This window comes from Cherax quadricarinatus, chromosome 39 (assembly GCF_038502225.1).
Source record: "Cherax quadricarinatus isolate ZL_2023a chromosome 39, ASM3850222v1, whole genome shotgun sequence".
Taxonomy (NCBI): Eukaryota; Metazoa; Arthropoda; class Malacostraca; order Decapoda; family Parastacidae; genus Cherax; species Cherax quadricarinatus.
Genome location: NC_091330.1, coordinates 187,501 through 200,602, shown reverse-complemented (window position 1 = coordinate 200,602; position 13,102 = coordinate 187,501).

Below are 13,102 nucleotides of genomic sequence, written 5' to 3'. Positions count from 1 at the left end.
TTTGTGTATTGTTCCAGTCACGGTATTGTGCCTTTTTGTTCGTCAAGAAGATCTTCACAATAATGCTGAATATCTCTTGTTTTCTACCTAGTCTATCAGGTCGCATATGACCTCGTTGAAGAACATGGTGTCGACATCATATGATGGCTCTGGGGTAACAGTGCGCAACTTTGTAAACAATTTCTTCAGACTGTGTAAATTATAATATATATCTTTCTCGCTTTCATTCTAGAGAACAGAAATTGAGTGATTTTAGGCGTCCCCAGATTTGAATTCATACCAACAGTGAAAACACAATTAAGAATACAAGAATGGAGAAACACTGCAGCAATCTTACTGGTCTATACTTAGCAGGTTCTTCTCCTTTTAAAAAACATCATTGATTTGATATCCATTCTTTGGAAGGTTCTTGATATCCAGAAGGCGATTTTTCATTGAAGTTGTAATAGCAATACTGTTGTGTTCTTGAACGTAAGGTCTTCGAACATTCTTACCTCTAGGTCCTTCACATTCTTCTCCTGTGTTATAGGAGGGTTTAATTACGTTTTGTATTTTGTCATATTTTATTTATTTTTTTCTGTTATTAAAAAGCTGAAATTTGTCCTGGTTGAACTTTGTTTTTTGTGTCCCACCGGAAGACTTTATTTACATCATCTTTAAGGTTTGTTGCATCCTCGATGAAAGACACTCAAGCAAGTATAAGTATTATCTGTGATGGATGTTACAATGGTAACATCCTGTGTATTGGGTTAAAGAGCTTACAGTAGCAGCCTCCGATTTTACTTTGTTGATTGTTACTATTTTGGTACAATTTGTTAGAGAATTTAAAATTCATCTTATCATTTATTCTATTTTGCTCGAATTTTGTGTAGTATTATATCATGATCACACCTGTCAAAGACTCTCGCAAAGTCGGTATATATTAGATCAGCATTTTGTTTGTTTTCAAGTGCGTGTACTGTTAGTAGATGACTGAATTAAATTGAAGCAAATTCGTGTTCAACGCAGTGTTGAAGTGTGTGATGGAGATTCCTCGCTCACGGCGATATCTGCGACCTTTATCTGTCCTACTTCAGTATGTCAGCTCCACATGTGATCACTGCTGATGAAGTGACCTTTAAAATCTTTTCACATGCTCGAGTGAATGTGTGAGTGTGTATATATTCACCTATATGTGGTTGCAGGGGCCGAGTCTGAGCTCCTGGTCCCGCAACACTGGTCGCTTCTGGGTTCACTCTCTCCTGGCTTCGAGAGCCTTATAGTATATCGTCTTAATTAAAGCTATGTATGGATCCTGCCTCTGCCACTCCACTCTTCAGGTCGTTCCACTTCCTGACTACTATAAGAAATCGTCTGTTTTCAACTTCCAGCTGTGCCCTCATGTTCCTGTTTCCCGTCTCTCAGTCTATCTTTGTCTGCCATATTAATTCCTCAGTATTCTGTACGTTATCATATCACCTCTAGTCCTTTTTTCCTACAGTGTCATCAGGTTTAGTTCCTTTAGCCTCTCCTCATAGGACATACCTCTTATCTCCGGGACTAGTCTCGTTGCAAACCTTTGCACTTTCTAAAATTTCTTGACCAAGTGAGGGTTCAAACTGGTCCATACTCAGTATGACTCTAATGGCATACGTCAGGCCCTTATATAACGTCATTAATGGCTCCTTGTTTAGATTTCTGAAAGCTAGTCCTAGATTTGCCAGACGCGCACTTGTTGCGCTAGTAATACGGTTGATATGGACTTCAGGCGACATGCTCGGTACAATACTCACCCCGAGGTCATCCTTGAGTGAGTTTTGTAGCTTTCGCCTCCCTGGCCTGTACTCGTATGCGTCTTCTTTGCCCATCACCATTCTTTAACTTTGCGCTTGCTAGTGTTAACTTCCAGTAACCACTGTGAGACCAGACCTGCAAACCTTGTCTAGATCCATGTTCAGTCTTTCCTGGTCTTCTTCATATTAGTTTCACATGTGTGTGTGGTAGGGGTAGTGTGTGAGTAGACACTCTCAAGTGTTAGTGTGAATATACTTCCTAACACTGTGGAGCGTTAGTGTTTACGAACATTTTGAAGTGCTAGAATTTGTATGAACAATGAAACAGTGGTACTAGAGAAAATCCTAGAAGAGCAGTAGACTATTATTCCCGATGAGGAAGTCTTTGTGGCGAATATTGAAAGGATTTGAAAGAAAAAATGTTTAGTTACGTGTTAAATTCTTTCCTATGTTTACCGGTCAATAAAAGATTGGATGAATGGAGGAAGTAAATATGTTCAGGTATTTGGAAGTGGACTTGTCACCGGATGGGTTTATGAAATATGAGGTGAACCATCGAACTGACGACGAAAAAAAGGTGGGTGGTGCATAGAGGCATCTGTAGAGACAAAAGGGCAATGTATGCGAGTAAGAGAGTAGTGGTACAAACACTCTTAAAAGTGTGAAGCATGGCCTTTAAATGTTGCAGTAAGGAAGATGAAGGAGACAGTGGACATGTCGTGCACGTGAGCAATGTGTGGTGTAACTATCATACAGAGAATTCGTATTTTAGAGATTAGGAAAAGGTGCTGGACAACTGACAGTATTATCCAAGGGGCTGAGGAGGGGTTATTGTAATGGTTTGGAGATCTAGAGTAGGTCTAGCAAAATAGGATGACTTGGAGGCTGTATTAATGTGTAGTGGAGGGAAGGCGGGGTAGGGGTCGTCCTAGGAAAGGTTGGAGGGAGGCGGTAAAAAAAGGTTTTGTATGCAAGGCTTATATATCCAGGAGGCATGTGTGAGCGTGCTAGATATGAGTGAGTAGTGGCAAGTGACTTTTATGACTTGACGTGTTGTTGGAGAGTGAGCAAGGTAACATTCAGGGAACCGGTTAGCCAGACTTGAGTCCTGGAGGTGGAGATATTGCGGTTTGGAGATGCATTTGAGGTGTAATGTCGTGCACCTCTGGCAAGACGGTGATTGAATGATTTGTAGTGAAAATGTTTCTTTTTTTTCGAGTCACCCTGTCTCGGTGGCAGACAGTCGGTATATTAAAAAATATATATACATTTACTATAACTTCAGTGAAAACTGTTATTCCAAGCGCTTTCGAAATCTCTCACATTATCAAGGATTAGCTAAAGTAATAAAGCAAAAGTTTTATGCAGCAGAGATGCCACCTGACATGTACAGTCAGTGGGATGTGTGTTATGTGAGTGTGTAGGGCAGCAGGCATACTACCGTACACCACCAATGATTACCATTGTTTTCAACTTCCTAGTCAAGTCAAAACTGACATGTCAGGTAATGGCATATTCAACAGTTTAGTCGGGTCAGGAGTAAAATGTCAAGCAAAGGTGAATTTGTTTGTCAGCACAGCCTGTAATACTCACACATTTTATGTATTATGAATGAGTCTGGTTTATACAATCCTGGATTTATGTTAATATTTCAGTCAGATTTTTCCTATAAAGCTTGATTCTATTATAATTCATTCAGCCACTGAATTGCTTGTTAGAGTTTTCTCAGGCTTTTAAATATCAGTGAGGTGACTAAAATATCTTGCTCAGCTTTAAAATGTATTTATGTTGCTAAAATCGTAGTTAAAGACTATTTCCCAATTTGCCCAAAATATATTTGATTGCATTTTTAAGACGAATTTTTGAAAAAGAGTCAGAAATGCAATATAAAGCTATCCTTTATTGACGCTTTTCACCCACACAGTAGGCTTTATCAAGTTACAAACAGATCTCTTTGTGACTTGATAAAGCAAAACGATGTCATAAAAGGAACGCATCACACTGCATTTATATCTCTTTTTTCCATCATGTCGGTATTTTATACCATATACTTCCACAAGGAATCTTGCAGACACAGCCATCAGCATTTTGGGGAGGATTCTTAATCAAATAGTTTTTATGGTGTACAGATTTGAAATATAACTTTGATTTCTACTGTATCTACAAATGTCAAAATCAAAATTATTCATGTCATAAATAAAAACATATGGTGATAACTGTCTACCAGAGAACAAGTGTAAATGATGTATAATTCACCTGGGAGCTCGTGTTACTCCAGTCCAGACAGCTGGCCGCGCTAGACTGCTCACTAGCATCCTACTGACCTCAATAAACAGAGTCCTACATGCGACCTGTGGTCCTTGAGAAACGAGGTAGCCCGACTCATTAGTGGGCAGAGCGTAGGTGAAGCAGGGGTGGAGTTCTGTCCCCTGATGTGAGCCAGATGAGCCACCCAGCAGATAATGCTCAGTCTGTCTTACCTTCTCTTCCAGTGTTGACTTTAGAGTTAAGTATGTTTTGCATCTTAAGATTTTATCTCATTAAAGGTGCTGATTTACTGGACACAGTGACATATAAAGACTGAAAAGCGTCAAAATATATGCTATAAGTGCTCAGATGGGATAGGATTGGGGTGAGAAACCATTTCTGAAACTTCGTATGGAGTTTTTGTTTTTTTTTTACAGATATCAAATTTCACATAGATGTTATAGGCAGTATTACCTCATCATATTCACACTATCGGTTATCTTCAGTAACTTTTTTGCCTGACCACTAATTACAAGTGAGAAGGGTTAGATTTGAGAGGGACCTACCCAGTAGGTTTGCTACAATGCCTCTTACATGATTATCTTCTTACTTCTACTAGTGGGCTCCGTCTCTTCTGTCATCAAGATTATCTGCGCTTCACCTTGACAGTATATCAGTTTTCATTCTATTGCTTTTGCTTCACATTGATCCAGACTATTGAGTAGAACTCTTCTTCAGTCTGAGGGACTGACTACTTCAAAATTACATCTACAAGGGTGATGGACTGGTTATCATAGGGGTTCTTAAATGGAGATATCGAGGGGTTGAAGGTAGACACACTTGTTGGATGGTAACGATATATTGTCAGACTGTGATGATGGGAAATGGAGCCCAGCCTCTGCCTGTCCTAGCCTGGATGTCTACGCCGACTGAGGGGGAGGCAGAGGTACGAGCCTACACATGCGCATCCCGTGACGTCACACAAAGTCACAGGCCTACAAGGGATCTCCTATCTAAAGCACATGGATGACACTAATATGCTATGCTATATAACACAGGGATCAGCAACTATGCTGACAGCTCTGTCATGTTACGTATGTCGTCTCGACATACACTACTATCTATAGGCTGAACAGGCAGGCGGTTCTGGGCTGATTCTGGGTGGCTGGGCATATGGGTTGAACGGCGTAAGCCTCACTGAGGACAGCCACACTGCTGCGAAGATAATTCTAAGCCGACTGGCTTAAAAACAAATCCACGAATTACCACAACACCACAAGGATGAAAAAGAGCACTCAGAATGCTTGGAGCTTGAATCACAAGCGATGAAGACTACTCACGTGGCTTACTTGAGTACTGGGGTAAGACACCTGGGTTAGTTGCTAGCTGGCTCATCTTAACCCTTCACACAGAATAGCTTGATAACTTCACATGATGAGCACAGCAGGGGTGGAAAGCTGGCTTGGCAGGCAAAATAATTGGATGGGGTAGGCTAGGCTGGACTAGGACTCCGTTGTTCTGACTCTCCCACCACAGACTGGAAGCTGGCTTATTTTGCAAACTCGGGTCAACCCCTCGGGAGTGATGCAAATAAGCAGATAAACACTAATACAAAGAGACTGACCAGTGAATGGTGTAGATGCTGGTAGGAGCTTGGGCGGGAGAACTGGCTTGAGGTAACTGGCTGGCTAGGTCGGCCTACTGGTGACACGAAATGGCCGTCTTGCTGGTCAAAAGAAATCTCCGGAAATCGCTGTAATCGTCAGAATTACAGGCCCTCCGTTGCCACCATTTATCGTAGGGGTTCTTAAATGGAGATATCGAGGGTTGAAGGTAGACACACTTGTTGGATGGTAACGATATATTGTCAGACTGTGATGATGGGAAATGGAGCCCAGCCTCTGCCTGTCCTAGCCTGGATGTCTACGCCGACTGAGGGGGAGGCAGAGGTACGAGCCTACACATGCGCATCCCGTGACGTCACACAAAGTCACAGGCCTACAAGGGATCTCCTATCTAAAGCACATGGATGACACTAATATGCTATGCTATATAACACAGGGATCAGCAACTATGCTGACAGCTCGGTCATGTTACGTATGTCGTCTCGACATACACTACTATCTATAGGCTGAACAGGCAGGCGGTTCTGGGCTGATTCTGGGTGGCTGGGCATATGGGTTGAACGGCGTAAGCCTCACTGAGGACAGCCACACTGCTGCGAAGATAATTCTAAGCCGACTGGCTTAAAAACAAATCCACGAATTACCACAACACCACAAGGATGAAAAAGAGCACTCAGAATGCTTGGAGCTTGAATCACAAGCGATGAAGACTACTCACGTGGCTTACTTGAGTACTGGGGTAAGACACCTGGGTTAGTTGCTAGCTGGCTCATCTTAACCCTTCACACAGAATAGCTTGATAACTTCACACGATGAGCACAGCAGGGGTGGAAAGCTGGCTTGGCAGGCAAAATAATTGGATGGGGTAGGCTAGGCTGGACTAGGACTCCGTTGTTCTGACTCTCCCACCACAGACTGGAAGCTGGCTTATTTTGCAAACTCGGGTCAACCCCTCGGGAGTGATGCAAATAAGGAGATAAACACTAATACAAAGAGACTGACCAGTGAATGGTGTAGAAGCTGGTAGGAGCTTGGGCAGGAGAACTGGCTTGAGGTAACTGGCTGGCTAGGTCGGCCTACTGGTGACACGAAATGGCCGTCTTGCTGGTCAAAAGAAATCTCCGGAAATCGCTGTAATCGTCAGAATTACAGGCCCTCCGTTGCCACCATTTATCGTAGGGGTTCTTAAATAGAGATATCGAGGGTTGAAGGTAGACACACTTGTTGGATGGTAACGATATGTTGTCAGACTGTGATGATGGGAAATGGAGCCCAGCCTCTGCCTGTCCTAGCCTGGATGTCTACGCCGACTGAGGGGGAGGCAGAGGTACGAGCCTACACATGCGCATCCCGTGACGTCACACAAAGTCACAGGCCTACAAGGGATCTCCTATCTAAAGCACATGGATGATACTAATATGCTATGCTATATAACGCAGGGATCACCAACTATGCTGACATGGTTACATCGTCTTAACATCTCTACTGCTTCAGCTGCCTTCTCTGTATTTGACTGAAGAAGGCTACTGCATAGGCGAAACGTTTCGGAATAAAGAGACCTAACTGTTGCACATGTGTCTTACACATCAACTTGTCGGTATTGTATACCATTATTATATTCACTGCCACGACCACACAGGACAACGCAGATCCGCAAACGAAAACTGGTGAAGAAAATAACTGAACAGAGCGTAGGAGATTGAGGGTTTTCATTTCTTCTTCGTAGGAATGTTCCTTATACTACTGATTAATTTTGTTATCCTTCCCTGTATGTTCTAAGAACATAATAATGGGGGAACACTAAACATGCCTATTAGCCTATACTGGACAGGTCCTTCCCAAATTCAACCTGTCCCTCTAACCCACATACATGATGGTCTGTCCCTCAAATATAAAGTCAGCCAGACCTGAATGTGGGTGAAGCAGCTGGATGTGATATCAAAGGTGAGCGGGGTTCACTGGTGGAAGTAGATCATATTAAACAATTGTTTAGCTTAAGAGTTTCAGGAGACTTTTCCTGAACGAATATATCATGGTGTTGCTGTGTCAGACAGGTATTATATTACCGATGGTAAGTATATACCACCGACAAGTTGATGAATAAGACATATGTGCAACACTTGGGTGTCTACTTTGCCGCTTCATCTTCAGTATGTGAAGTCTAGCCGCATTCCTGTTATGGGGTTGAGGGGCTGACCACCTCCAACCACGGGTGAGGGACTGATCACCTGAAAACTACTTCTATTATTTCTGGAGATAAATTTACCTGTTTTCAACTCAAGAAACTTGCTGTGCAGGCGAAACGTTCGACAGTAAAGATACCCAAGTGTTGCACATATGTCTTAGTCATCTACAGTTTGTTTTCTTCAGGTCCCCACAGTCATCAGTTACTGGGACTTCACCTGCATCTTTCCGTGTGAGAACTGACAAGAAACATCTAAAAATTTAACACATTTCTCGCACCATCAGCAAGCTGTCTAGAGTTAGTCCCAAGTGGACCCAATATTTTCCCAGTCCCCATTCCCATACATTTGAAACAAGGAACTCTTCCCTGATTCACTTGCAGCTACGTTTAACAGTTCTTCCAACTTTCTTTTGTTTTTTTAATGTGAACGTATTGGTTAATATAGTGCTCCTTTTCTCTGTAGATATACTCTATAAGTGCACTCCAGATATGTCCACAAACACCTATCTCCCCAAGATACGTCCAGAAACATCTATCTCCCCAAGATACGTCCACAAACACCTATCTTACCAAGATACGTCCACAAACACCTGTTTCCCCAAGATACGTCCACAAACACCCATCTCCCCAAGATACGTCCGCAAACACCTATCTCCCCAAAAATACGTCCACAAACACTCATCTCCCCAAGATACGGCCACAAACACCTATCTCCCCAAGAGACGTCGCAATCTCCCATTCATTAATCTAGATCATCCCTGGTCAACCTGACCTTTCATCAAGGGAAACATGCTCTCTGGGCAGATAGTATAATTCTCGGCAAAATGCCACATTCGAGGTTTCCCTCGTTACTACCTGCAAAATCCCTTGCAACACAATCGCGGTCAGGTCACTTGGCAGGTGCTTAGCAAATCCAGTTAAGTTCACAGTACAGAAACCTACAACTCCACTTACAACGTCATTGTTATATCATTTTTCAGGCTATACTAGAGGTAATGAACTTTAGGTCAATTGTTCCAAGAGTCCTCACTGAGTTAGGTCACCCCCTCTAGTTTGTCCTGTCACAAAGAAACCCCAAAAACACTCCCCCACCCACAAAACTCCCCACCAACGACAGTACCCACCCACAACACTCCCCACCCACAATACTCCCCAACAACAACACTCCACCCACAACACTCCCCACCCACAATACTCCCCAACAACAACACTCTCCACCCACAACACTCCCCACCCACGATACTCCCCAACAACAACTCTCCCCAACCACAACACTCCCCACCAACGACAGTACCCATCCACAACACTCTCCACCCCACAGTACTCCCCAACAACAACACTTCCCATCCACAACACTCCCCACCAACGACACTACCCATCGACAACACACCCCACCCACAACACCCCCCACCCACAGCACTCCCCACCAACCACAGTACCTATCCACAACACTCCCCACCCACAACACTCCACACCAACGACAGTACCCATCCACAACACTCCCCACCCACAACACACACCACCCACAATACTCCCCAACAACAATACTTCCCAACAACAATACTCCCCAACAGCAATACTCCCCAGCAACACTTCATCTATCCCGGACATCATTATCTCTTAGTATTATGACAAACTAATTTTCTGTCCCCTTTACATCCTCCTCTTCGGCATTTTCTTTGTCCTCGTCCTCTCTCTTTTTCATCCTCCTGGATCTCCACATATACCTCCATCATATCCTCCTCTTCCTCTTCCTCTTTCTTGACATGTTTTCACTCGTCTACTCCTTCCTTTATTCGTCCTGCTTAACCTCCGACTCTTTCTCGACGTTTTCTTTCTGTCTTCTATTATTCTTGTTTTTATTTTCTTTGTATTCCAGGTATTGTTCCTACCACCTTTCTTTCTCTTTTTTTTTTTTTTTTTTAGTTTCGGTATTTCTTTTCTCCTCTTAATCTTTCGCTCCCACTTCGTCCTCTTTATTTTCGTCCCCTTGGCTTTCCTTTTCTTCTTGATTTTCCTCGTCATTTTTATCCCCTTCCTCTGCTTCATTTCCCATCTTCATTTTCTTTATCTTTTCCCCTAATTTCTTCATTTTCTTCCTTTTTTTTCCAGTTGCTTCATTTTCTTCCTTTTTCCCCCATTTGCTTCATTTTCTTCCTTTATATTTATTCTTGAGTTTATTCTTCATTTCCCTCCATCCCCATATTTCTTCTTTTCCTTCTTATCCTGTTTCCTCATGCAAATTAAATCAAATTTGTTTTTATTCTTTTAGTCTGTTTATCACCCAATTATGGTGAACTAATGAGAGAGAGAGAGAGAGAGAGAGAGAGAGAGAGAGAAGAATCGGGCAGGTTAAGCTTCTTAGCTAATGAAGCAAGTTCAGAAGTGGAACATATTTGAATACGAAACTGAAACGAGAGGAAAGCTAACATCAAGAAGACTGGGCTCCAAATCCTGTCGGATATTCTCCTGATGAAACAACAGGATGAGATCGTTGCTACCAGCTGTCAAGATAAGGCTGACCTGGATTGTTGCTACCATCTGTCAAGATAAGGCTCATCTAGAGTGTTGCTACCAGCTGTCAAGATAAGGCTGCCCTGGATTGTTGCTACCAGCTGTCAAGATAAGGTTGACCTGGATTGTTGCTACCATCTGTCAAGATAAGGCTCATCTGGATTGTTGCTACCAGCTGTCAAGATAAGGCTGCCCTGGATTGTTGCTACCAGCTGTCAAGATAAGGCTGACCTGGATTGTTGCTACCAGCTGTCAAGATAAGGCTGACCTGGATTATTGCTACCAGCTGTCAAGATAAGGCTGCCCTGGATTGTTGCTACCAGCTGTCAAGATGTGTAAGAATGGTATACAATACCGACAAGATGAAATTAAGACACATGTGCAACATCTGGGTATCTTTATTGTAGACGTTTCGCCATCCAGTGGCTTTATCAATACAAATTCCAGGACATAACTTTGAAGACAGTAGAACTATGTACAGAAGATGAGGTAATCAGTCCCTCAACCTTGGAGTAGGTGCGAAGAGCACAGTAGTCGTGTAGATTCAGAATCTCCACGACTACTGTGCTCTTCGCACCTACTCCAAGGTTGAGGGACTGATTACCTCATCTTCTGTACATAGTTCTACTGTCTTCAAGTTATGTCCTGGAATTTGTATTGATAAAGCCACTGGATGGCGAAACGTCTACAATAAAGATACCCAGATGTTGCACATGTGTCTTAATTTCATCAGCTGTCAAGATAAGGCTGACCTGGATTGTTAATGACATCAAAAGCAGATACAGCGGTAAAGACACAACTGCAGTTACATGGAATCTTAATTTGACGACGTTTCGCCCACACATTGGACTTTATCAAATTGTACCTGAATGATATACCATACTGACGAGCTGAAGAATTAGACATAGCAACATTTGGGTATGTTTATTTGTAGACGTTTCGCCAACCAGTGGCTTTATCGGTACAATACAATAACATCACTCATCATCACCAGCCACTCTCAGCAGTCATCACTCACCATCACCAGCCACTCTCAGCAGTCATCACTCACCATCACCAGCCACTCTCAGCAGTCATCACTCACCATCACCAGCCACTCTCAGCAGTCATCACTCACCATCACCAGCCACTCTCAGCAGTCATCACTCACCATCACCAGCCACTCTCAACAATCATCACTCACCATCACCAGCCACTCTCAACAGTCATCACTCACCATCACCAGCCACTCTCAACAATCATCACTCACCATCACCAGCCACTCTCAACAATCATCACTCACCATCACCAGCCACTCTCAACAATCATCACTCACCATCACCAGCCACTCTCAACAGTCATCACTCACCATAACCAGCCACTCTCAACAGTCATCACTCACCATCACCAGCCACTCTCAGCAGTCATCACTCATCATCACCAGCCACTCTCAACAGTCATCACTCACCATCACCAGCCGCTCTCAACAGTCATTACTCCACCATCACAACCACCACTAACAGTCATCACTCACCATCACCAGCCGCTGTCAACAGTCATTACTCACCATCACAACCACCACTAACAGCCATCACTCACCATCACCAGCCACTCTCAACAATCATCACTCATCATCACCAGCCGCTCTCAACAGTCATCACTCACCATCACCAGCCGCTCTCAACAGTCATCACTCACCATCACAGCCACCATTAACAGTCATCACTCACAGTGACAACTATCATTAACAATCATCACTCACTATCACAGCTATCATTAACAATCATCACTCACTGTCACAACTATCATTAACAGTCATCACTCACAGTCACAACCATCATTAGCAGTCATCACTCATCGTCACACAAGAGGAGATATAAAAAAGACCTGGAAAACACTTTCCCAGATTCTGGGGACCCACAAACTGAAAAAACCAAGAATATTGTTCTAACTAAACCTCATGAAACACCACTGCATCCCACTGATACAGCTAACAAGATAAACGACTTCTTCTCAAACATAGGATCTAATCTCGCCAGTAAAATCCCATGTACCAATGCCCGTGCCGGGGACTACCTAGATGGGAATTTCCCAAATTCCTTCTATCTTGTACCAACTGAGCCCACGGAAGTCACCCGATTATAAAGTCACTTAAAAATAACTTGGGGAATCTGTCTCACATCTCACCATTATTGTACAAGCGAGCAGCCCATGTCCTTTCGCATGCTATTACATTACTTTTTAACAAGTCACTAGAAACTAGCACTTTCCCGACACTACTCGAGACAGCAAGGGTTACACCAATACATAAAGGTGGTGACCCTACAGACGTAAACAACTATAGGTCAATATCAAACTTACCATTGCTATCCAAAATCTTCGAGAAACTCGTGCACAGGAGACTATATTCATTTATAACGTCACAAAACATACTCAACCCCTGCCAGAGCTCGAGTGAGCTCTTCTTGCACCACAGCCAGTGTGTTCACCATTGCTCTGTTACTCTCTTCGTATTCCTCTCTTGGCCTGCAGTTCTGTGGTGGATTATGCATCACTGCAATGACTACCTTGTGCTCCCCAGACTGAAGTGTACCTACTATGTATTCTCTTCCTCCAGTTTCGTCCATGCCTCCCATTTCCTCAAATTTCCATCTGTGTTTTACGAGCAGTGTAATCCCTCCTCCCCCTCTGCTCCTTCTGTCTTTCCTCAGGATCTGATATCCTGGTGGGAAGATTGCATCTGTTATTGTCTCATTGAGTTTCGTTTCTGTGACTGCTAT